This window comes from Ambystoma mexicanum, chromosome 2q (genome assembly GCF_040938575.1).
Source record: "Ambystoma mexicanum isolate Mex_15411 chromosome 2q, UKY_AmexF1_1, whole genome shotgun sequence".
In the NCBI taxonomy this organism is placed as follows: domain Eukaryota; kingdom Metazoa; phylum Chordata; class Amphibia; order Caudata; family Ambystomatidae; genus Ambystoma; species Ambystoma mexicanum.
In genome coordinates, this window is record NC_090924.1 from 1,174,011,234 (window position 1) to 1,174,036,403 (window position 25,170).

Below are 25,170 nucleotides of genomic sequence, written 5' to 3' on the forward strand. Positions count from 1 at the left end.
ACAATAGGCCTTGGGCGAGCGGGGTATGTGTATTATGGGGGTGCGCGGGAAGTTTCACACGTGAATTGGCAGTGTGGGTCCTCCCAGGTGTGCCCTTTCCCCCCTCCACAGACACCGCAGGCAGCCCATCCACCTAGGCCATGCCCCGCAAGTAGCCCATCAACCCTGGGCATGCTCCCCAGCCAGCCCACATGTCACCATGCACCAGTGAGCACCCACTCATGTCCCCCTGCACCCCCACCCACCCGGCAGTGAGGGGCACCTGCCAGCCGGCCCGACTCATGTCCCCCTGTACCCCCACCCACCCGGCAGTGAGGGGCACCTGCCAGCAGGCCCCGACTCATGACCCCCTGCACCCCCACCCACCCGGCAGTGAGGGGCACCTGCCAGCAGGCCTCGACTCATGTGCCCTGCACCCCCACCCACCCGGCAGTGAGGGGCACCTGCCAGCAGGCCCGGACTCATGTCCCCTTGCACACCCACCCACACGGCAGTGAGGGGCACCTGCCAGCAGGCCCCGACTCATGTTCCCCTGCACCCCTACCCACCCAGCAGTGAGGGGCACCTGCCAGCAGGCCCCGACTCATGTGCCCCTGCACCTCCACCCACCCGGCAGTGAGGGGCACCTGCCAGCAGGCCCTGACTCATGTCCCCCTGAACCCCCACTCACCCGGCAGTGAGGGGCACCTGCCAGCAGGCCCCGACTCATGTCCCCCTGCACACCCACCCACCCGGCAGTGAGAGGCACCTGCCAGCAAGCCCCGACTCATGTCCCCCTGCACCCCTACCCACCCAGCAGTGAGGGGCACCTGCCAGCAGGCCCCGACTCTTGTCCCCCTGCACCCCCACCCACCCGACAGTGAGGGGCACCTGCCAGCAGGCCCCGACTCATGCCGCCCCAACACGCAATCATGATCCACAATCATGGCCCTCATGGCCACCCAAATCCCACCGCATGCCACCCCTGCCCAAAGAACCAACCAAGTATTGCATCCACCCCACATTGAAATGCCCATTACATGATACAACCCAAATGGCATGTATGTACATCAACACATGTCCGTCACACACACACAATGGGTGCCAGTGAATGTGAAAACCCACATTGTGACATGCATGAAACCAATGAGAGAATACCACACATTGAAGTATGAAACAAAAATGTATTCAACACAAAATGAAGGGAATCAAATGAAAACACACAATAATGGAAATAAGAAATAAAATGCAGCATGTCCCAAAATGAAAAACAATATGAAATCAGAATCCAAATAAATCCAAATGAAAATGTGTCCAAAGTCTCCGTCCAACAAAGCAAATCCAAAGGGAAAGAAATAAGTAAAACCCATTGCTCCATTGTGAAAAAAAATGATGATGAATCCATGAGCCCAACCATTGAAATCAAACCTACAAAAAAAAACCTAATAAAGAACTATCTACAAAAAGTTAGGGCATAGTCCAAGCACCCCAAATGAAAGAAAAACATAAATGAAACCTAACACTAACTAACTATATACAATGGCGGCGTGGAAGTCCTACGGCTCACTTGCTGATTTCCCGGGCAAGGGCATCATCAAACTCCTGTTCTATGTCCTGGAGGCAGGCCTGTTCCATGGCCCCAAGGTTTTGCAGGGATAACGCCATGTCCAACTCAAACTCCCTTCGAATTGCCTCGAGGCACTCGGACCGCCTCAGCGCCTTGCGCATGGAGTTCTCCGCCCTGACCATAGTGAGCAGTGCCTCTTCCGCCGCTCCGCATCTATGTGCTGGCCCAACCGCTGCCACACGGAAGACACTCCCAATACAGGGTCCTCCTGCCCTCCGGCCAATGCCTGCCCCTCTGATGTTGATGGCCCGAGCCATCATCGCTCCCACCATGAGCCTGCTGCTGCTGTGCCTGTGCCATGCCTCTTGATGCCTGCATGTCCTCCTCCTGCTGGGGTGCAGTTGTTGGTGTGGCCACCCCTGCTGGACCTCCGACTCCCGACTATGGCAGGGATGTGTCCTCCACCAGCCTTGCCGCTGGGTCAGAGGCAGCTCCACAGGGTGCCCAGGTGATACATGGGCCGGAAGATGGCACGGAGGACGACTGGTGCATAGGGGGTTCAGGTGAGGAGGGGCTCGGTACAAGGTCCGGCACACAGAGGAATCCAGCACTGGTGACCCGTCCTAGTAGGTCGACGCGGTCAAAGAGGCATCCGAGATAACGTGCAGTATTTTCACGAAAACACTGCAGGTCATCCTGCATGCCCCGTTGATGCAACGCCACCCCAGCCAGGACAGACTGAACCCGGTCTCGGATTGCCACATCTGGAGGGAGAGGAAGGCCAGTTATTGTACGCTCATCCCATCCCTGAGAACGGGTCTCGAGGTAGGCATCCCTGCTGGTGTGGGATGATGCAGTCACAGGATTGGGGACAGGATTACACACAGGCACCTCCGCGGCGGCCTGTGCATCCTCCTGTCCTTGCCCTTGGACTGCACCACCAGCACCAGAGGAATCCCCCCCAGACCCTGTGTGTGTCCCTTCCATGCCTCCTCCTCAACCAAACCCCCCACCAACCTGGATGACTCTGTGCCATCTTCCTCCATCAGACCCTGTGGGGTCTCAGCTGCCCCTTCTGCTGCCGAGGAGTCAACCTCCAACCTCCGCCTCTTGGACCTACCCTCGGCAACTGCGGCCCTGGACGCGGCACCAGACTCCTCACTCCCCGACGAGATGACAACATGGGAGGAGGGCCGGGCCTTGCGTCTCCGGCTGGCGGTGCGATCCCTGCCACTTTGCTCCACAGCACCGTCTCTGCCTTCTTCATCAGTTGACGCTGCAGACAGGGAGCGATAGAACACAGGCATCAGGGCACTGTACAATGGTCTGATATATACATGACAGTTGTACATGAGTGGCAGTGTCAAACTTCAGCCATGGCATCACACTCCCCAACACACATGTCATTTGAACTCACACACATGAGCACATCAACAGGAATGTTGCACCAGGCAGCACCACCCATACACAAACAACAGCATGAGCAGCTGAAGGTGAGCCTCACCTCACATGCAACACGGGGAGTGCAGAACACATGCACACATGCCACCAGACATACATGCATCTGTGCATCTCCACCACCTGTTGCAGTGAAAAGATCGCCATCCATGTCACATCTGGAAATCCACTTCCTACATGTCAGTGTCACATGCATCCATGGTGTATCACAGTTGCAACTTGTCAAATGAACACACATGCACATGTACATAGTGCAAAGACATGCAGGTGGAACCACCATCCATGTGTGACACCACAACCATGCCACTGTACATAAACAGAAATGTGTGCACCCACACCTGCATTTGGCCAGCATGCTTACCAACACATACACCATCGACGTGTCTCACACATGAGAGGACTCACATGAGCAGGCTCATTTCCCTGTACATACACATGCATACATGGCCCTACACAGACATATGTACAACCTGCACACTCCTGCCACACCTCAACATGCACAGCGTCCAATCAGTATGCATGTACACTTACCGCTCGACTCCAGATGGGTCTGCCTCTCAAGGACCTGGAGGTGGAGCGCTAGGCATATACGTTCCAGGACCCTCATCTGGTTGTTGGTTAGGCGGACCAGGCACCCCTCGGCATCTGCTGCCTTCATGAGGCACCGGGCCTTGTTGAGGGTCCTGGACCTGAAGTCCTCCCAGCGTTTCCGGACGTGTTGAATGTCGCGGACTGCCACCCCCTCGACGTTGATGGCAGTCACGATGTCCATCCAGATCCTCTTCAGTCCTTCATTGTTGGCGCGCAAAACTTCCAAAGAGGGCATCATACTGCCCCAGGACTTGCTCCACCAGGATACCAACTTCACTGGCACTGAAGCTTGGTAGCCCTCTGCCTCTCTGGCTGGGGATTGCCAGTGGTGTCATATGGTGTTGTGTCCGACATGGCAACCCCAGAGGCAGGTGTGGGTGGGCAACTGGGTTCTGGGGCTGGGCTGTGTAATGATGGTATACCAGTCGGGAGTCTTCTGTTCCAGCAGGGGTGGTCATAGCAACTGCACCCCTGCAGATGGCTGACGTGCAGGCACCAAACAGCAGGGCACGTGGGCAGCAGGCTGGCAGGCAGCAGCAGATGGCAGGTGAGAGCGTGCTCGGTCCACGGGGGGCAGGAAAATGGCCTTCTGGGCAGGAGCGTGGTTTTATGTGTGTTTTTGCGTGGCCAGCTTCATACAGAGTGATTTGGCACGTGAAAAAACTGCACGTCTGCGTGTAATTCGAGGAAAGGCCCTTAGCATGTAAGCACATCTGTGACGTGACGTGCAAGGGCGTTTCCCTCAACAAGGGTGCATGTTGATTGTACACGTGCAAAAACTGCACGTCCAGGTGTCACTGCGTGCAATTGGAGGATAGGCCCTTAGCGAGTACGTGCGTAAGTAATGTTACACGTGTGGGCTGGCTTAAAAGGTACGTGTAGGACGCCATTTTCTTGTACATGCTTTTTGTGGAGCGTGAGCGGGTGATTCTTGTACTTCTTGTCGGTTCACACGCCATAACTTCACAACGGTTCCAGTTCGTACTCCCTGTTTACTCAGACAGTGTTCAATTCTTCTTTTTGTCAGGGGTGTTGCCACGCGTGTCTTTTTCACGTTGTTTTTCCAGTTAGACGGTGAGTCGCGCACGTATATTCCAACTGTGGTTGCCCCCGTGTGTCACGTACCCATTTGGAGGTCATTGTAGGCTGCGTGTACCACGCATACTCTTATTTTTGTGTTTCTGGGTGCCACAGCGTAGTGCGGGTTCATTTTTCCACACACGTGGTCTACCAGGGGTTGCCTGCACGTTAAATATTGTTTTCGGGGTGCCTGTGCGTTGCGTGACCCGTCATCTTCCCCCAGGGGTCACAGACAGCCTTGCTAGAGCACTAGGGTACGAATTCCATCTAGTACCCTACCCCTTTCACCCCAATTGCCCAGGACAATTCTTTACTGCAACTCCCATACGCACAACAACATCAGTGCCATGGTTGGGAGGTGACCAAGCAGTAAGGGAGGCAAAGGTGGCCAACCTCAAAGAGGGGGGCACGGTAGGGGACGTGGCCAGGATGTGCAGGGTGGCCCAAGAGGCCATTGTGTGGAGAACCAATCAGGGACACCTATGCCCCCCACCCCCCCAATGGGCCGGGGAGATGTAGCTGACAGCATCCCAGCTCAGCCCTTGTTAAACCGGCCCATATTGTCAACAGAACCGGCACAGGATGACTCCCAGGCTGACTTCCGTGTCACCAGTCTAAGCCACGTGTGGCGGTGAAAGTTGCTGTCACCAGGCCACGTGGTTCTGGGGCAGCAATGTCATCTGCTTCCCCAAGTAGCCAGGGTGAGGAGGCTGCAGGGGCAGCTGCAGCTCAATCCACCCCAGCTCCGAGTGTCCCAGCCAGGTCAGTGTCAGTCCAAGTACATCACACAAGGTTGGTCCTGCCAAAATCACCCAGCAGCCAACGCCTGCAGTGAGACCTTTGGTCATCGTGCCTTTGGCAACTTCCAGTGCCCAGTCCACCTGCGCTTCTGCCCCTACCAACCAGAGTGGCGTAAGCCACTCAGGGTCCTCACCACCTTCCAAGAGGAAGAAGGGCGCTCTTGCAGTACAGGCTGGGAACCCAGACACGGCTACCCACTCCGGCACGTCAAGGAATCCTAGTTTCAATGATGCAGAACTAGATGCACTTGTGGGCTATGTGTCGGTCCATGGCCGCGAAATGGTGGTGACTGCAGGGTGCAAGACTACGACTGCTCAACGTAGGGCCCACTGGCAGACCATCGCGGACCACATTAGTTCCCTTGGATTTGTGAAGCGCACAGCTGATGATTGCTCTAAGTGCTGGAATGACCTGAAACGCAGAGCAAAGAACAAGCTGGCTTCAAATCATGCCTCTAGTCTGGTTACTGGCGGTGGGTCTCCACCAGAGGAGGAACAACTCACTGAACATGAGTCTGTCGCTGGAGCATTCATCACAGAGGATCAGATCCAAGGCGTGGGAGACCTATCAGATCTTGAAGCAATGTCCGGTGAGTGACCATGCATGTGTGTGCCATCCATGTGTATGTTGCTTGGGTGATGTGTTCTGATTGAGTGCCAGGTGAGGCTGTCTAGTCATGACTGCTATGGGTCACCCATGTGGTCCCTCAAAACCATTCCCCAGCCTTATGTTTCCGTTTCACAGTATCCCTTCTGACCACAGTTCACTTTTTGCACATGATTAATCCACTTGGCCTTCAGCTGTCCTTGCCACAACATTGTTCATACTATTTTCCTCTTCATTCAGCCTGATGGATGAAATGATTAGCATATTTACCAGACATTTTTGTGGCCTACTGTCCCAAATGTGACATACTTCTGTCATTGATTACACCACACAATGGCCCACATTTCTTGACTTATTAAGGGACAGATTTCTACAATCAGGCTGATTGAGTAATGTGCACCTACACATGGCCTGCACACTTATCATTTTGGGGCCCTGCTTGAATGTTGAACATGACAATTGGATCCAAATGTTTAATTTCATGATGTCCATCTCACATGGATGGGTGACAGTACTGATTTGCTACCATCTGGGTGTCCTTGTCAAATCTGCCATGGCTATGGTATGTGCCGTCTGTGTGTTGGCATGTGTCATGTATGTGGATTGTCCATGCCACTCACAGGCTAATGTTTGATGCCACTGCTATCCAGCATGCAGCACATGTGTTGGTTTTCCATCTTGCAGTCATCAATGTGTGCTTTTTGCCTCCCCTTCCAACTCATTGACAGTGCATGCATGCCAGAGTTATTGTCATGTGGGACATGTGTCATTTATGTACTGGATCTTTGCCTCGTCATGCATATGCCCAGAGGGTTTTGCAAGGATTAAATTCAAAACCCTCTGCATTGTCCACAAGGCTTTCTGGGGCCTGGGTCCAAAATACCTTCAGCTATCCCTCCACAAATACCTCCCCTCTCGAGCTCTTCGCTCCTCTACCTCCAACTCACTCAGGGTCAGCCATTTTTCTAAGAAACGAGCTGGGGGTAGATCTTTGTCTTCGGCTGTGGCCTCCCTCTGGAACAGCCTCTCTGCCACTCTAAAACTGGAGGAGAACCATCTCCGGTTCCAGAAGCACCTCAAGACCTTCCTCTTTTCTTCTGCCTTCGCTCCCCCTCTCCCCTGCTGATCTGTTCTCTCTTGGCACCATGCACCTGGCCACCCTCTGTCTTTTGGGCCCAGGTACCTGCTCATCCTGTCACCCTGTCACCCTCCCGCACTGCCTCCGGGCCACCCCTTGCACTGGGGTCTGTATCTGTACCCACACAGCCCCCCCCTTTTTCTTCCTGCACTTATCGGACCTACCCTGTCTGCTGCCTTAAACCTAGCACTTGCAAATTGCTGGCTGCATTACCACTGTTTGTTGCCTTTATTATTTATTTATTGTTATTTATCTGTTTCTCATCTGCTTCGCACTTTCCACCTCTCCCCCCTTCCATGCACTTTTCCCTTTCCCCCTCTCCCATGCGCTTGTGCGTTCTCAATGTCACTGGGCCTAGTAAGATCGCTGTTTTGTTCTCCCCTGTTCCCCTCCCTTGCCTTGTCGCGCTCTGAAACACTTGTGTACAAGCGTGATAGAAATAAAATATCAATCAATCAATCAATCAATCAATATGTGTGTGTGCTATGGTGCTCATGCCTGTTTCCATTTGTTATCTTTCATGCTTTTTCAGATGATGAGGCACTTGATGCTGTTGAGGAGGAGGAGTTGGCGCAGACCCAGGAGGACTCACAGTCACAACCGGGCACCAGTGGAGGACGTGGGGTGGTGGTGGGTGAAAACCCATTACTCCTACAGACCATACTGTCCACGGGTGTCTCTGGCTACACCTCCGGAGACCTCTATGAATCAGGTGCTGAATCGGACATTGAGACATATGTGCCGTTGCAGGTGAGTGTTTCTGGCAGGGATGCTGTTCTGTCCAACCCACCTGCACCGGGGGTAGACCCCTCTATGGGGCATTCATTGTTGGAAAGTCCACCTGTGGCAGTTACGGATGCAGGGTCACACTCCACAATATTTGCTCCTGTTCCTGGGCCAGCAGATAAAAAGAGGAATGCAGTCCTGCAGCCTCGGGCAGTGCCAGCACAGCAAGGTGCACATCACCTTTCCCCAAACAGGTGTGGTGCCCACCAATGCGGTGGCCGTGCGCCACCAGGCAGTACTGTGTAGGAGAACTCCATGTACACTATAGCAGCACGACAGGGGGCATTGTGTGAAATGATGGCTCAGGCAATGGATAGGGTGGCCACTTCCATTCTTCCCCCTGAAAGGCAGATGGAGCTCCAGCAGCAGGCAGCAGAGTCCATTTGCCACTCACACAGGGAGGATATGTTGGCATCCAACAGGGAGCGACGGGCTGGACTGGAGACTCTGTGCATATCTATATCTGTAGAGTCACATGCCCACAGAGAAGCCCTGAGGTTAGAACACAGCTCCCTCAGAAATACTCTGGTTGAACTTGAGGTGTCCCGGAGTACAAGGTCAGAACAGCAGCTGGAGCAGCTGACATGCACACTCTCAGCTGAGCTCCAGGCAACCCGTCAGGAGATCCGGGTATCACGCGAGGCCATGCAGGCATAAATGCGTGCTACCCATGAGGTGCTGCATGGGGATTTCTGTACCATCATCCTGCAGAACCAGACCTTTCAGACCCGCATGCTTGCTGCCATGGAGGAGCATGCCAGGGCTTTGCATGGTCTGCATCCCATATCACGGCCACCTTCTAATGTACCACCAGAGGGTGATGACAACGATGGCAGTTCTCCCACTGTAGCGTAGCCGTGCAGGCCATGAGCCCATGGAGGTATTTTTGTTTTTTCTGAACATCCACGCATGTGGGTGTTGGCGTGCATCCTGTACCTCGTCCCTCCTGGGTGCCCCCCCCTGGTCCACACATGGCCATTTTTTTTAAAACAGTGTGGTGCTTTGTGTGGCTCCCTTGGGCATCCACTGTGTATTCCAGCTGGGCACATGCAGGCTTGTCCTGTCTTTGGGTTAGATGCTTGGGTCCCTGACACACACCCCTCCTGCTTCCCCTTTCCATGGGCTTGCAAAGGGTGTGACCAAGTGACAGTAACTTACACAGTGACATTGAGCTCCCATAAGTTGTGTGGACAGTCTGTAGTCAAAACTGTGTATACATCCCTGGTGGGTATTGTTGTAGAAATCTTCACTGCATGTTGGATTTATGTATGGTTCTACATCCATGACTTTTTCCTTATATACATGTACCTTCTTCATGTCTTAACAAGCCCGTCTACTTTGCAGATGCAGTTCATGTTGTATGCAGTACACTGAAACATTTGCCTACCACCAACACTCTGCAGTTGGAAGGGGTCGATGTGCTGCCTTAGTGAGGTTGTGACACTTGCACTACTTTGATTTTTAATTCTCATATATTGCCACTGTTTGAACATGTACTGATGTTTTCTCTTGCTGGTAAGTATTTGTTCATGTGTGTTTTTTTTATTCATTATTAAGAGAATGTGCGCTCCACTATGCCCGGGTTGCAATATGGGCTGTGTTGTATCTTACCTCGGGTGGTGTGGTGGGGTTACGAATTGGCATCATCATGTAGGTGCATTCCTAGTCAACCTGTAGCTCTTCTAAGTGAACTAACACATTCCACTTCTGAAGCGCCTTAAAACAGATCAATCCTAGAGGCTCTAGAATGCTCAATTGATCGTCGTTATGAGGAATACTGTTTGCAGTAAGAGCACGGGAGCAGAGTGGAGAGTTTAGACCATATTTTGGTGCCCAGTTGTATATCAGAGCACCAGAGCAAGTTACCTGGAGTAGCAGTCCCTGGTACCACTGCATGCCTGTCTATTTCTATGACCAGTGGTAATGCTGGCCAAAGGGTATTCTCAGCAATCCTAGCATTTCGCAAGGTCATAGTTGACGGTTTTGATGATACCTCTGTGATCAACAGTGGTGGTATACAAGAAAGTGCTGAAAGGGTGAGGACGATCCCGCCTGCAGGGCCAACAGATTCACACTCTATTTTGTCTGGTGAATCTGTTGTAGACCACGGTGCTTCTTCACGTTCATCTCAGCCCTCTTTTTCTTCAGATCTTCCTGACGAAAGGGATATTATTACTGTAGGCGACCAGGAGGGTGTAATGAATAACTAACAGTTCTTAGTCAACTCTGTAAATCACCTCACTGTTGCTTTCTCAGAATTGAGTAACTCTCTAAGCATACTACAGGATTTGAGAGAGAAAAACGCTGAGAAGATGGACAAATGTTTGAACATTATCAGTTTTTTGACTTCGTTGCTAGGTAGTGCTAATAAGCTGGCAGTGCTTGGCACATATGATTATATGATTTGGTGCCTGCTCTGCCTATGAAGTTATTTAAGAAGGCCAATGGGGGCAACCCTTTGGACAATACCAATTCTGTGGAAAATTTAATGCGCCCGGGCGGTCCTGTCAGCAGCACCAATGACATTGCTCTCACTGGTACACAGCGCATTCACAGCGAGCTACCCCCTTCGGTCAGAACTTTGAGCCACCTGCTTGTTGCATTTCTGGGGTGCCAAATTCACAACATGACACGGCATACGATGGTGCAAGCCACATGCTATTTAGTGGCAAAAAAACCCTGAGCTCTGGTTTTTGGAAGAGAGTTCCCAGTGTCTGCATAGGTCATCAACTAAATCTGGCATTGGGACTGTTGTTACCCATGAAGATCCACTGGCTGGATGAAGGAAAAGTTATTTGATCCTGTGTTTCAAGGAACTGACCCGTGGCAACAAGAACTATTATAAAAGAATGTTAGTTAAAGCTATGCCAGAAGTTCTGGGTGTCAACGATATCTCTTTTAAACTCTTCTGAAGTGTACTCATTTTGGATCTATGTGATTCGACTGCGGCTGAATGTCCTGCGGCTGGAAAGTTCTCGTGAGGAAGGTGCGAACTACCAAAAGTTTGCACCTTTCTCATGCGAGCACACGTACATACCCACACCCACACCACATCCTCAACACACCCATGACACCCCCCCACCCACACCCTCAACAAACCCCCACCCACAACCCCAACATAAACAAACCCCACTTACCTTCTTCTTCACGCTAAGTCCATGGGCCACCAGTTCCCTTTCACTTCTGTGATCGGGAACTGGCGTCGCAGGGTCCTTTTTTTTATTTTATTTTTTTTTTTAAGGAAGGATGCAGGGGTTCCCCCCGCAACCCCTGCTCACTATACTGTAAAGTATAGTGAGCGGGGCGAAAAGGGGGACACCCCCGCAGCCCCTGGTTCTTTTTTTTTACAATGTTACCACCAAAGGATCGAACTTTTGGTAGCATTTTTATATTTGGTAAAAAGCTACAATATCCTCATATTATCTGACTGTATATATTATAAAGGCTGAAACATTCGTTTTTGCTTCTGTAATCAGTACTTTCAGTTGTGTGTATTAAATTGTCAAAAAGTTTTATCTCGTAAAGGGATTGAAGTATATGAGGATCGCCAGCCTTCACATTTGTCATTTACACGATACATGGTACATTTACAATGAAACTGTAGATACTGCAGATATAGGTGAGCCAGCAGTTAGGCAGGTTGAAACAAAGTTGCTGCAGGAAGTAAAAAGTGGTTTAAACACCCAATTATAGGTCTCACAAGAGAGGAATAAGAGCTTAGATTGTCTCTGCCCACTAAATCCACTTTTCGCATGTCCAAACAAACTCAGGAACAGGCCTGTGTTCTGCATGTATTCCCTAAGAAGTACCTTCCGGGTTTGTGGCTTCAAAACCAACTACATTTCCTGCAGATGACTTGCTGGCTATTTATTCCCTTACCCAGGTCACGAATCCACGAGGTTACAAGTCATTTGCCACAGTCCCCAACTGCATCAGTAATATTGTTAATTTGGAATGTGGCAGGAGTCCGAGGCTAATTAGAGGATCCTGAGTGGATACATTGGCTAAAAACCCATGATGTGATTGCTTGCATGAGACCTGGCTAGAAGATGACTCTCTGCTTGCTACTATTTTCCATGAATTCAGGGTTTTTTCAAGTGCTGCTACTCATACGGATTCAAGCCCTCCAAGAAAGGGAATGGTGACTTTAGTACAGACGGTCTAAAATTGGAACCTTGTGTTAGTTCCCACCACATATGAGGAAGCGCTAGTGGTCTTGGCAGCTCTGGGTGTTGGCACTGATCACAATCTTCTAGTAGTCAATGAATACTTGTACCCAAAGGAGAACCTAAAAAGCGTGTCAAGGTCCAGTGGGTGGCTAGCAAATGTGATCTCAGATATGGGTGATGCAAATATAGTTATTGTGGGGGATTGTATTTTCAAATTGGGGGGGGGACATAGTAACAGACAATAAAAGGAAATTATTGGAAGCCTTCTTCGGAATCCCATAGAGGGACCAGGGCATGCCAAAGGGGGACCTGCGTGGGTCCCTTCTCAATTCTTTCTTGCTTCATAACTCCCTGGTTGAATTGAATATGAGGTGCCCCAGTGATTTTCCGTCCAAGGCCACATACAAGTCTGGTGTTAGAGCTTCTCTGATTGATTATTGTTTGGTGGATTGCTATTCGTACCAGATGGTGAGTGATTTCATGGAAATCACTGAGCATTAATTCTAATGCATTTCCAAGCTCAGAAGATCCTGGTAAAGTCTTGCAGGTGAGGAAACTATCCATGGCAAATTAGCCTCTATGTTGCCTGAAGCAGAACTTGTTATGCAGGCTTTTTCCTCCGAGGTGTTGCTAGAAAACTCTGGGGCGACAACCCTGGCATACGAGAAATTAACTTCCTATATTGCAAGCAAATATCGCTGGACATCCAGCACTCTCTCGGGTCAACAGGTATACAAGTATAATGATGCATCAAGGTTTGACGGGGTGTTTTGGAGGGCAAAATTCGAACTGTGTGTGGCATAAAAGAACAAGAACATGACTGCAGGAAAACTACATCAGCTTAAACAAGTGTATAAAAAGCCTTTAAAGGCTAAGAAAACTTTTTTTTATAGAGATCCAGTGGGATCTCTTGGACAAGACTATTAGGGAGAAAGATGTAAAGAGATTCTGGAACCTCGTGTCTCGGTGGTTCTTCAAAAGTGCTTAAGAGTAGAGTAACTCAATCTCGCTGTTCGTGTGGGCCTCTCATTACAAGGAGACTTTATTTAATTCGGATGCAGTGGACCCGCACTAGGCTTTGAAAGTATGTCCTTCCAAAAGCAGGGTTATAATTATAATAGGCAAGGTTGCACACCATTAATGATAGCAAGCTTGGCAATGCCTTGGGTCCAGATGGTACCTGGGCTGACATCTACAAATGGTTCCTAGATTGGTGGGCACCCATCTTGTTTGAATCATTTAACACAATTGCATGCTGTACGGTAGTTCCATCCTCTTGCAATAAGAGCATTATTATATCAATCTTTAGGAAGGGCTCACATGCTGACCCCCATGCTATTGGCCCATATCCTTGCTTGATAGCACGTCTAAGTCCTGCAAGGCTTGCAGAGTGGGCTGCAGACACCGATATCCTGCCTGCTTACCAAGGAGGATTTAGAAACGTTTATATGATAATTGACCACGCCTTTGTTCTTAAAACTTTTAACGGAAAATATGTTTCACTAAGAAGGGGCCGAGTATATGCAGGCTTCTTAGATTTAGCAAAGTTTTTTTGACTCCTTGGATCGGGCACTGTTGTGGAATAAGCACCACAAAATGGGTGTGCCCACCGCCTTCTTGCAATTGATTATCTGCCTCTATTCAGATACAAGGGCTTAAGTAGTTCATAAGGCTGGTCAAGAGGCACCCACCAATAAAGGGGTAAGACAGGGTTGTCCAATTGTTTCCTTGCTCTTTATCATTTTCCATCTAGATTTCAAGCCTCATTCCAAAAAGGAAGGCACAATACCGACAGTTTTAAATGAAGTTGGTAACTCCACTCTTTTAGGCGCGGATAACGCCATACTACTTGACCTTACACTGAAGGGGTTGGAACAAAGCTTGAGTTACGCAGCTAGCTATTTCGAGTTAAATGGTTTAAACTTAAATCTTTTGAAGACGAAGATAGTGGTCTTTGGCAGCCTTATTCCTTAATACACCTGGTCAATTCACAACGGCAAGATCGAAGTGGTGAGCACCTATTGCTATCTAGTGGTTTTTCTGGCAATTATGCCTGGACCCTGCATTTAGAGCAGGTGGAGAAAAGGCTACGGGCAGGTTTGGGTGGCCTGACAAGGTTTTATTACAGATTCAGTGGCCACCGGTTCGATAAATGCATCCAGGTTATGGAGGCGAGGGTTTGCTCAGCGGTTCTTTACTGCAGCAAAATCCGGGAAACCAGAACTGCTTAGTCCAGGATCGTATCCAGCATGCATTTCTGACGAAGTTATTAGCCCTGGGATCAAGAACCTCAGGGGTGGCCCTGTGCTTGGAAACAGGTATCCTTAGCATTCATCTTCAGGTTGAATTGAGATTTCTTGAATTTTTCCAGAAATTATTTGCATCACCCCCAGAAAACCCAAATATTAGGAATGCTATGGGGAAGATGTTGTCAAAGGGCCCTGATTTTAATTACCCATGGTTTAGGAAGTGCGCCATCTTGTGCAAGAAATGGGGTGTAGATATTAATCAGCTTAAGTCAGGTGCTAGGACCAAACAGCAGCTAAAAACAAAAGCAAGAGAGATTGAATTTACGCAGGCCATTGAGGCTATCATTAAACTGCGTTCATTAAGATATCTAGCGGTTGCACGCAGTGCAACTTTAGCAACCACCCCAATAAGCAAGACAAGAGCACCTGCTCAAAGGTGCATTGTGGCAATGGTTAGGCAAAATATTGTACCACGAAAGGAACAAATGCCCTGGCTTTTAAAAAATAATTGCTATTCTTGCAGGGCTATTGAGGATTTACCTCATTTTCTGTTAGTCTGCAACATATTATTTGACTTAAGGAGGCAGTGGTTGAGTTGTCACTTTCTAAATAATAATGTTAGATCAGTATCTGAGGCAGTGTTGTTCATCTTGTCTTGTGATGAAATGTGTTTTATCGCTGACGTCTGTGAATATGTAAATGCCTCTTTTAAACAGTTAGGAAGACAATTTTAATTTAACCTAATTCAGAAAGTTTTATGTATTCTAACTTGGCATCCAGTGAATTTAAATAGTTTTCCAGATGTGCATGTTTTTTTGTCTATTTTAAACTCTGTATATGTATATGTTTGACATGTCTATTTTATTACTCTGTCAATGGCGTAAGCCGAATAAAGTGTTTATCACTGCTCCCAGTTTAGGAGATCTGTTGCAGAGTGGTTGGTCCTAGTCCCCAGCACTGGTCACACCCAATGTGCCCTGGGAGTAGTTAGGGGGCAGATACTCCTTCTGTCTTGTAAGGCTCCTTTTCACCTCAGGCTGAAGGGCTTTGGACAGTACAACTTTCTCAAAGGAATCCAGTGAGTTTCTTCAGAATTACTCTTCTGCCTTGAAGGATACATCAGGCACTGAGCAAATCTGTCTGGAAGGCCCCTTCTTTTAAGGGCAAAGGCGCTTAGGTGATTGGCCTAAAGCTAGCTTGCCTTACTGTTCTAATCTCTGCTCTCTGCTGGAGTGGACTTTGCCCTGCAGACGTCACACTCAAAGTGCTTTGCTCCAGAGGAAATGGAGGGGACAGGCAAGAGAGAGGGAGAGAAAGAGAGAGAGACAGTCTTATCAAGATGGTGGAAGCCTCTTTCCCTTGAGCGGAGCCCTCCTGCCTGTCATGATCCCGCCCCCTTTACTCACTGAGAACAAATGCCTTTAGAGATATGCAACACCCTGGTGTGAGGCTACTCCTTTTGAATGGGTGTGATCTATTGATCCTCGGGTCTCGGACAGCAGCCTGCTGTGCCGCTGTCTCGGGCGGATGGAGTTACCAGCCCACACAATGAGATCAAAGAGGAGGCCTGGCCTTGCAGGTTCTCATCCTGCCATTTGGCAGGCTACACACTGCTGACCAGAATACAGATCACCTTGCACAGCTGAGCTGGCTCAAAGGTGCTGACACATGTTCAATATCAATTGGAATGTGGCGGTTGTGATCATAAGCAGCACCATGCACTATGCCTAAACATAGGCATTGCTTCTATTTAGAGTTTACCCTGCCACCAGCATGGACAACCTATGATCACCATAGTTTTGGAGAATGAGGGGCATATTAAATGCCTGGGTGTGCTCAGAACAGCAATGGACATTTTCCTCAAGCCTCAGTGAAAGCTACATTTTAATGTGATCTCTGAATACTGTTTGCATACTTTGAAACACTAGAAAAACATGTTTTTCTCGCCTATGTTAGTCTGCCGTGCTTCAAGGAGTGTTTTGCCCGATAACGTTGCAGGGGCTGAAAGCAAGCTATGTTGTCTTTCGCGCTCCCATGAGAAATGGAAGTGTTTACCTCTTTGAATTTTCCATGTGACATTTCAGCTGAATGCCCATTGAGGCTTCCAACAGGTGAACATTCTGGAAAAATACTATCCTGCATTTGTGGGAGGTTTAAATTGGAGAGCACTAGATTAGGAGATTAGAGGAAGATTTGGGGAAAGGATAGATGTATCGCTTTCTATCACCCATTAAGCACACATCTCTCCGTTCGCCTGCTTTGGAGTTTCCCACTGCAGATTTGGCAGAGATGAGGAGTTCCATAGCTGGCGCTTTAACAGTGATGGATAATTAACCTTTTAATGTAGTGTTTTCTGATTCATTTATGTAATAAACGTCCATAAAGAGCCATTTAATAATCTAACTGAGTTTGTGTGTGTGTGTGTGTGTATAAATCACTTTCATGACCACTACCGGAGGCTCACACCCAAGCATGCACACCAGGCACACTCACATTCCTCATGGGGCTAACAGAGCAAAAGGGCACGAAGACTGGATGGCACGCTTGGTGCTTGTTGGGCCATAAACCTGGCATACTGAAGGTTAAATCACACCCTACCAAGATGGCTGCACTTCTAAACCGTTCTGATCCCACCAATATGGCCGACAGCTAGGCCATTGAAACCTATTGAAGTTAGCAGGCTAGTGTTCGTGGGTGAGTATTTAAACCACACCCATGCATTTATCCGTGCTTCGCGTTATTCTGCCTCAGCAGCGTGACGCTTACCGGAGGTCCCCCGAACCTGCAAAGGAAAAGATCACAGTTAAACACGGATTGCCGTACGGATTGAAAGCAAGAACAAAATCTTACCTCTTATGTCACTTCAGCCTGCAGTACCAGAGGTGCACGCCTGCACTGGCCCTCTGCATCTTCTGCTCCTCTCCCTCGATCCGCTCCACTGTTCCTGGCATACCTGCAAAAAAAGAAGCATGAGGTCACGCATTCAGGATGCACAGCGCTACCAGCCTAGTGGCCTCGCTCACTCATTACACGCAGCGCAAACAGATGATTCCCCAACAGCTGACTTTCAACACGCGCGCTTTGAGAAACGGGCAGCGTTTCAACCCTAAGGAAGTTACTAAGACAGAAGAAAAAGCGTGTGCAGCAAGAGAGAGAAGTTAGAAACAAGAGCCGGATTACTAGGCTTTCAGATTCAAACAAGAGCTAGAGACAAGTGTGGACAGTGAAACAGACAAGCAAGAAGGGAGTGGAAAAAGGACAGAAAAAGACAAATGTGCTACGTGCAAGCCACAGCAGGGCTGGGCACAATCCAGTGAAGTAAATGGAGAAAAGTCGTTAAGGCAGAAGAGGAAGTGAGAATCAAGCGCCCCTGCATCAGACTGCAGGACGGAGAGCACCATAGAGCAAACCAGCAGGTGAGCTCAGTCTTCCTTGGGAAGGGGGCATCAGGGGAAAGAGGAGCATAAACTGCAAGGTACACGCATGACACATGTGTTCTTGTTTAGGAGGGAGTCCAGAGACCATGACTCACAGTTCAACCCCAACCCAACCCCAGCGTGCAGAGAGGGATCCCTTCCAGCGCTACACAGGGCGAGACAAGGTTGGAGGGTTCGGACACTCCTGCAAGGTCAAGGTAAGCGTTACAATCATTGCCTTTCAAGTGTACAATGTTTTTTCATTTAGTGTACAGGGGAGAAAGATAAGTAATATATATACGTCTGTGCACTTGCTGGAGGAGGAAAACAGTGCCACGGGGACTTGGATGTCTCTGCAGCTGTCAAATGGGTGTCTCTTCACCTTGGAACCCGCTCTGTGCCATGTGTAGAGAGGGTGCCGGGGATGAGACTACTGGTGCGTCAGGGCATGAGTGCACAATACATCTGGCATGGAGTTTACAGATAAGGGCAATCTGATTAGCAGATTACCCCTTCTGAAGATGGAATTACCCTCATCATTCTATTTATTAAATCCTTACACGCCCCCAGCCAAAAGGTTTGTGACCTACCCTTCTAACGCTCTGTGTCATCCTCCTGGTGAAAGTACCTACTGAGGCCATCTGCATTGGAGTGCTGGGACCCAGGTTTTTGTTGGAAGTTCATGTCCAATCCCTGTAGGGATACGGCCCAACACAGTAACTTGGGGTTTTCATAAGCCACCTCAAAGGTCTGTGGTCAGTTCGGACATTGATGTGAGATCAAAATATGTAGGGTTTCAACTTGCATACTGCCCAAACTACTGCAAATGCCTCCTTCTCAATGGTGGTCCAGATGTACTCTTGCTTGTTCAAGCACCCTCTTAGGTACACAGAAGTTTGCTCTAACCCTTCCGAAGTCCAGTTGTTCTAACACTGCACCAATGCCAAATTCATCAGCATCTGTCTGGATGATAAACTCTTGCCCAAAATCTGGGATCTTCAGAACAGCTGGCTGGCACAGGCGATTCTTCGAGCTCTGGGAGGATGACTGGCAGGCTGGGGTCCATGTAACCTTCTTCGGCAGTTTGTGATGTGATTTAAGGGCAGGGCAAGGGTGCCATACCCTTTAATAAAAGGATGGTAATATTAATCTGTGAGGCCTAGGTAGGGGTGTTAGTGAAGGGGAATAGGGGGGTATGGCGGGACACCCTGAAATAAAAAATAAGAAAAAGAAAAGTAATTTACTTCATTGTAATAAGATAGAAACCCTTCAACACAAACTGGAAGATATCATCTTCATGGAGGCTCAGAAGCAAGTCCTGTGAAATTGGTCAACGGAGGGTGCATGTCTGTGGTTGTAGTCCATGTAGTGGGTGTGGCTGCTGTGATGTTGTTGCCTGGATATGAAGATCCTGATTGTGGAGATGGGAATGGTGCAACAATCAGGCGTAGATGGTTGCTGGTGGAACATTGGCCATTCATTTCAGAGGTTTGTGCAAGAGGGATGACACAGAACGGTACTGTATTGATTTTTCAAGGTGAAGGTATGATGTACCAGAGGTCAGAGTCAAAACATCAATAATGAACAGACGTGATTTATGTGTGCAGCTTTTGGTATATGTTCTGGTGTAACAAAATCATGCTATGATGCAAATGCACACAACAGACAAGTTTAGTTTCATTTATTTTTATAAGTTGCCATGGTTTTATACTTTTAGCGTTTTACTGGGAAAAACTATGATCTGCTATTCATGCAAATGGTTCTTCACCTTTGTTTAGTGACTATATCCCTTTCAGGAGGCATGTGACATTTCCAAACAGCACCATGCAAACACTATGAAGGAGAGTCAAGAATGTACCTCCTCGAATGCACGTGCATCGTTTCGTGAGCAGAGCCTGGTAACTCATAAGAGAACGACCAAATACTACTTGTGCAAATGTTAATGCTATACACCTTAGCGTGTATTGTATGGAACCACTTGTATTATTTGTTTTGGGGTACCCGTAATCAAAAGTTCAGATCAGCCCAATTTACAGATGGCAGAGTATGTGGGTGCTAGAAACATCTATCGTTTGTTCACCCTACGCTTATTTTCGAAGTGCAGCCAGCTGATGAAGTGGAAGTGCCTAATATACTCTGCCCCCTAACGCTCACAGGGGCTATTACCACACCGTTTGATTTAATAGCAACTGTACTTGCAGTTCCTGTGCTTTGTCCAAATGCACAATCCAAGTGGAGATTCACAGGGAAGTTCTCTGGTCTAAAATTCCAGCCCCAGACAAGGCTTTGGTCATTACCTTGCTTGTCTGCTCTGAAGTTAAAACTGATACATCTGCAAAAGTATTTTTCAAAATCAGGATCTCCATAAGTTAATCAAAGATCTGAAAGTTTCACACACATAAAACACATGTACATTCCACCTTTTGCGTGTGCTGTGTTTACTGCAAGGGATATCTTCAGAATTGTGTTTAATATTTAATCAGATGTTTATGAAACACATAGCCTTTAGTCTGTTTGTAATGGCAGAAAGAAAGTACAAGGGCAGACATTCATATTTTTTTCAAGTGAGACAGGGCTGTACACGAGCTTAGACCCAGGTGCATAGATAGATGTGCCTTTGAAAAGTGTTTGCAGCTAAGCAGTGCTGTTTATTGTTAGGCCTTCCTTATTTTACCAATATGGCTGCACGAGGTTGAAGGATGTTGTCCATTTAATCAGAAACACATGTTGCTGAGATAAGAATAGGAGGCAAAAGGCAAAGGGGTTCCGGTATATGAAAGCAGATGGAATTTAAACACAGGCTGCCTCACTTTCTAACCTAGTTTTAAAGGAACCTCACGGTAAGTTAAATAACTATATAGATATTTCTATTATAATGGGAGGGACTTTCAACGTTTGTGTACAATCACGTAACACCAAGACCATAAGTCATATGACACCAGTTCCCACAAAGGTAAGCCACACAAATGGGGTGGGGCCTTGTATGAGGATAATTGTGACCACAATTTAAGGCTCCCTGGTGGTTGGGAAGACAACCATTGGAGGCGCGTTCGGCTTCAGGCGCAATTGAGTATAACTTTTAGAGTTCTTTCTTTTTCTCATATTTCAGTGCAGTAGAGTGGAAGGAAAGAAGTTGCAGGAATCCAGCCGTGCAACCACAATGTTCATACAGCTCTTTGGCAAGACAGAAAGGGGCACGCAAGCTGCAAAGATAAAAATAAGTGAACAGCATGGAGGCGACATGCGTCATCTACTCCCCGAAGGTTCCCAATCCACAGACAAAGAAGGAAATTATGAGAGCCACTGCTTAAATATAGCCTTCCGTTTGGAACTAAGATCGTATCCTGCTGCCTGAAGCACAAAGGAGATCATTTGAAGACATACAGTACATTTTGGAGCAATATTTTGCGGGGACTTTTGCAGATTCTTCGCTCGCTCAATGGTGTTATGGGCAAGAGGTGATCGGAAGTACAAGCATTCTATAGAGTACTGTAATCTCTTGCTTGCTTCCACGGACAGATGTTTGGAACTTAAGCTGCTGGTCATAGGGAGAACGGTACTTTCATGCTCCGTTAGCTATGAATAATATATGGCAAGCTGAGATCTGCATCGTAAAATGCGAAGATCATTGGACATGCCACGTAGGGGGTATTGTAGAGCACAATGTTCACCGCTGTGTTGCTTTTTTGTGGAGAACAACCAGTGAAACCATGTGTTTCAGCCTCACTGTTTCACATAAAGGAACTTGCAGTCAGGGGTGTTGCTAGGTTTGGAATAGATCTGGTGCTGCGCTATTGTCGGGACTGTAGGGACTCGGGGCTAGCTACCCTTTTGGTTGTAGTCCCAAAGCTTCTATCTGGGGCTACAACCAAAAGACCTGGGGCTATAGACCCCTGAGGCCCCCTAGCAAAGCCCCTGCTTGCAGTTAAGGATTCAGAAGAAGAGATATAAGAAGTGAGCTTGGATAGCCGCTAAGCTGAATGCCATTATAGAGGTTGTGTCTGAGAAGAAAAGCGGTAACAAAAGCCCTCAGGAGAAAAGAAATGGTGGCATTGGCGGTAACCTAGCACTGTCAAGCATATCTCGGTAATTGTTTGGAGTTTTATTTCGAGAGCTTGCAGCGTGCAAGACTAACACCTGTGTGAGAGGTATTTCTTGAAGAGAAAGGTCGTCGGTACTTTCCTGAATATTACTAGTGGGGCTCAGCAAAGGCCACTAGCGAGCAAGTTCGGAATCCTTGGCTCATCACTGGAGAAAGGTTGCCTCAGAGCTTGATTCTACTTGAACTGTCTTTGAGATTGCTAGGTGGCGTCTCAGCGCCTTCCAGCCTCCAGCCAGCTGCTTTGCAGTTTCCACGTGATTGTTGGTGCAGGCTTGAAAACATATTGGACTTCAATAGGGAGCTGGTGTAACACAATGAAACTACTAAAAACGTGGCTCTTTAATAAAGACTGACACCCGCTGAATATTGCACTCAAGACCACCCATGCCACTACCTAGCTGGACCTACCATGTTAGAAATTAACCTTAAGCCTACAAAGTAATCACATTCAGTTTACAGTCTCTTTTGTACATTTATCTTTGTATTCTATGTGTAACTCAAAGTGTAACAATTTGAATGTAACTGCTAAGACCTCAAATATGCATGTAAAACTATGCCGTGATACCCCAGGGTTTGGGCGTGAAATCAAATGTAATAAATAAATAAATAACATAAATGACTGCTGGCGTGCTGTGGATGAAACAGCAATTGCCGGATATTAGCAGGGCTAGGATAAGCTGAGAGGCGGTTTCCTGTGAGGCCTGTCAGCATTGCTCTCTGCAGATTCAGCAGGAATTGAGGCTCTTTGCCATTTGTTGGAAGTGCAGGACTAAGTGAGATCTGGTGTCTAGGACCAAAACAAAACCATTTGGTATAAGTAGTGACTAGAGATGGAGTCATCCCAAACTCAAAGGGCTCCCTTTCGGTTTTGGATGGGGGAGTGGACTGTGATGAAGGTATCAAAAGTAATTCCACATTCTGAGGCTCTAGCTTCAGGGAAAGAAGGAAAATCAGGGCTTTTATTTTCCTGATCTTTTCAGCAAGAGGTCTAATATCTTCTTCTATTGTAATATTGATGTAAAGACAAATAGGTATCTGTGCGACCGCACACATTTGTTCCCGCCTGCTGACAGACATCTACTGTAGAGGTTCTCAGACACTTGCTTGCAAGTCTGCCTGAACACTAGCATCGATTATCCACCCTTCCATGCACCCACTGACTCCCCAGCCTCTTCTTTAGTGTACCTAGAATGTATCCATATTAACAGCAGATTAACCCTTAATCTACATTTGTCAATTCTAGTAAAATGTACATTATGCTTAGGGCACTATTCACATTACTTATGCTGAAGAAGTTACTCAGAGGGCTTCATTACAAGTTTGGCATTGCAGAAATAAGGGTGCCGGTAGCAACTTACTGTCACCCTTTCCGGACCGCCAAACTAAGAGTCTACCGTTAGGGGCATGGAACTCCCGGCAGGCCCCGACCGCAGGCTTTTCACTGAAGCACAAGCACAGTTAGTAACGGTGCCGGTGCTTCAGGGTTCCCATTCCCATAACCGTTCTGTTGCCACCTATGATATCCTGGTGGCACTGGGATGTCAGGCAGTGCAAACAGTGCTGCGGGGTCGGCAGTAGTAGCCTGCCGTCTACCAGCAGGTTTAACACTGACCCCGTATTGAGGCCCAGATAGTCCAAATGGATACCTCGCCAATGTCATTGAAAAACAACAGCTATTTTGGTCCCTGTATTGCAGCGCTGTCCTGGACTGCGGCTTGCACCCTCTCTGCTGCTGTCACTTTGCTTGATCTTCTTTGATCTGGCAAGCAGTCTATTTCATTTTCACATAACATTCCTCTTCGTTTTTTCCACTGCCCAGTGGTGATTGGTGAACTTTGAAACAGGTGGGTATTTAATTCCTGTCCATTATTCCATTAAGCAATTGCACCAAGTAAGCACATACATCGGCAAGGGTTGTTCTCTACTAAAAAAATGTGTTAAGAAACAGGACGTATCAGCATTTTTTCAGTGAAAGTTGGTGAATCGTTGAATGAGGCGGCGCAAATATATCCTAGTAACAAGCACCAACCAACAAAGGGAGGTTTGGCAGTTCTTTCCCCAGCCCGAATGAAAATGCACAGTTGTGTAGGGTAACACACGAACACATCCCAGGCTATCAACAGCACACAGGAGCACTTCCTAACACATCTAACACATGTTCATGATGCCTGTGCCCCCAATGGTGCCACTGTAAGAGCTAATTCCAGTTAGATTTGCCCTACATCCACTGGACTGGTTATGTTCTTTTTGCAACTGAATGCATTCATGCGATCTATTTGACACTATATTTCTCGGCTCGCCCCCTTCTCTGTGGTGTTCCCCAGGGGTGTCGCATCATCACCTTCTTTTACTTTGTATGCATGCCCAGTGGCTGGGATTATTTGCTCTCACACCCATCCTCCTGTATTTTGATGGGGGAGGAACGATGTAAGTAGCTTCCACGGTTTATTTATTTTATTGTTTTTTTTTTATAACGCACCAAATACCATACTTGTGTTCAGTTTCTAAGTGCGGATCCGAGATTCGAACCTCTGTTGCTCTGGTGGTCTTGCTTCCAAGACCAGCGCCTTGCCCCTGTGCTATCCTCCGTTCATGCATTCCTAATTCAATTGAACAGTGATAAGACTGATGTGATCTATGCTTTGCATCGACCAACTTGTTTTGTGCCCACATTTCTGGCTCGCGATAATTGGTGCCTCACCAGAAACTGTTACTGTGGTAAAGAACCCGGGAACCAAGGGGTATAAAATTATACCTCAAGCTACATAAAATATTTCCATGTCTCCCCCAGCCTGCCTGCCTTTCAGCCATTCCTTCATTTGTTCAATCTAGGCTTGACTACAGCAACTCCCTATATCTGAAAACAGCCTGTAGCCATGGCACAGTGCTTCACTTAGAACGTTGCTTTACCCTTGATGCATGGCCTAAATTCAATGTAGGCTAGTCTAGCCATGCCACAGCTCTTCACAGCATCAGGTTGCTTTACCCTTGTTGCACAGCCTACATTCAATGTAGGCTAGCCCAGCCATGGCACAGTGCTTCACTTAGAACGTTGCTTTACCCTTGATGCACGGCTTACATTCAATGTAGGCTAGTTTAGCCAGGTGATAGTGCTTCACATATCACCTTGCTTTAAGAAAACTGTGCGTCAAGGGTGCAGCCACTCCAGGTTATTCAGAATGCTGCTGCTCTACTCCGGGTGAACTTGAAGCAATGTTCTCACCATTT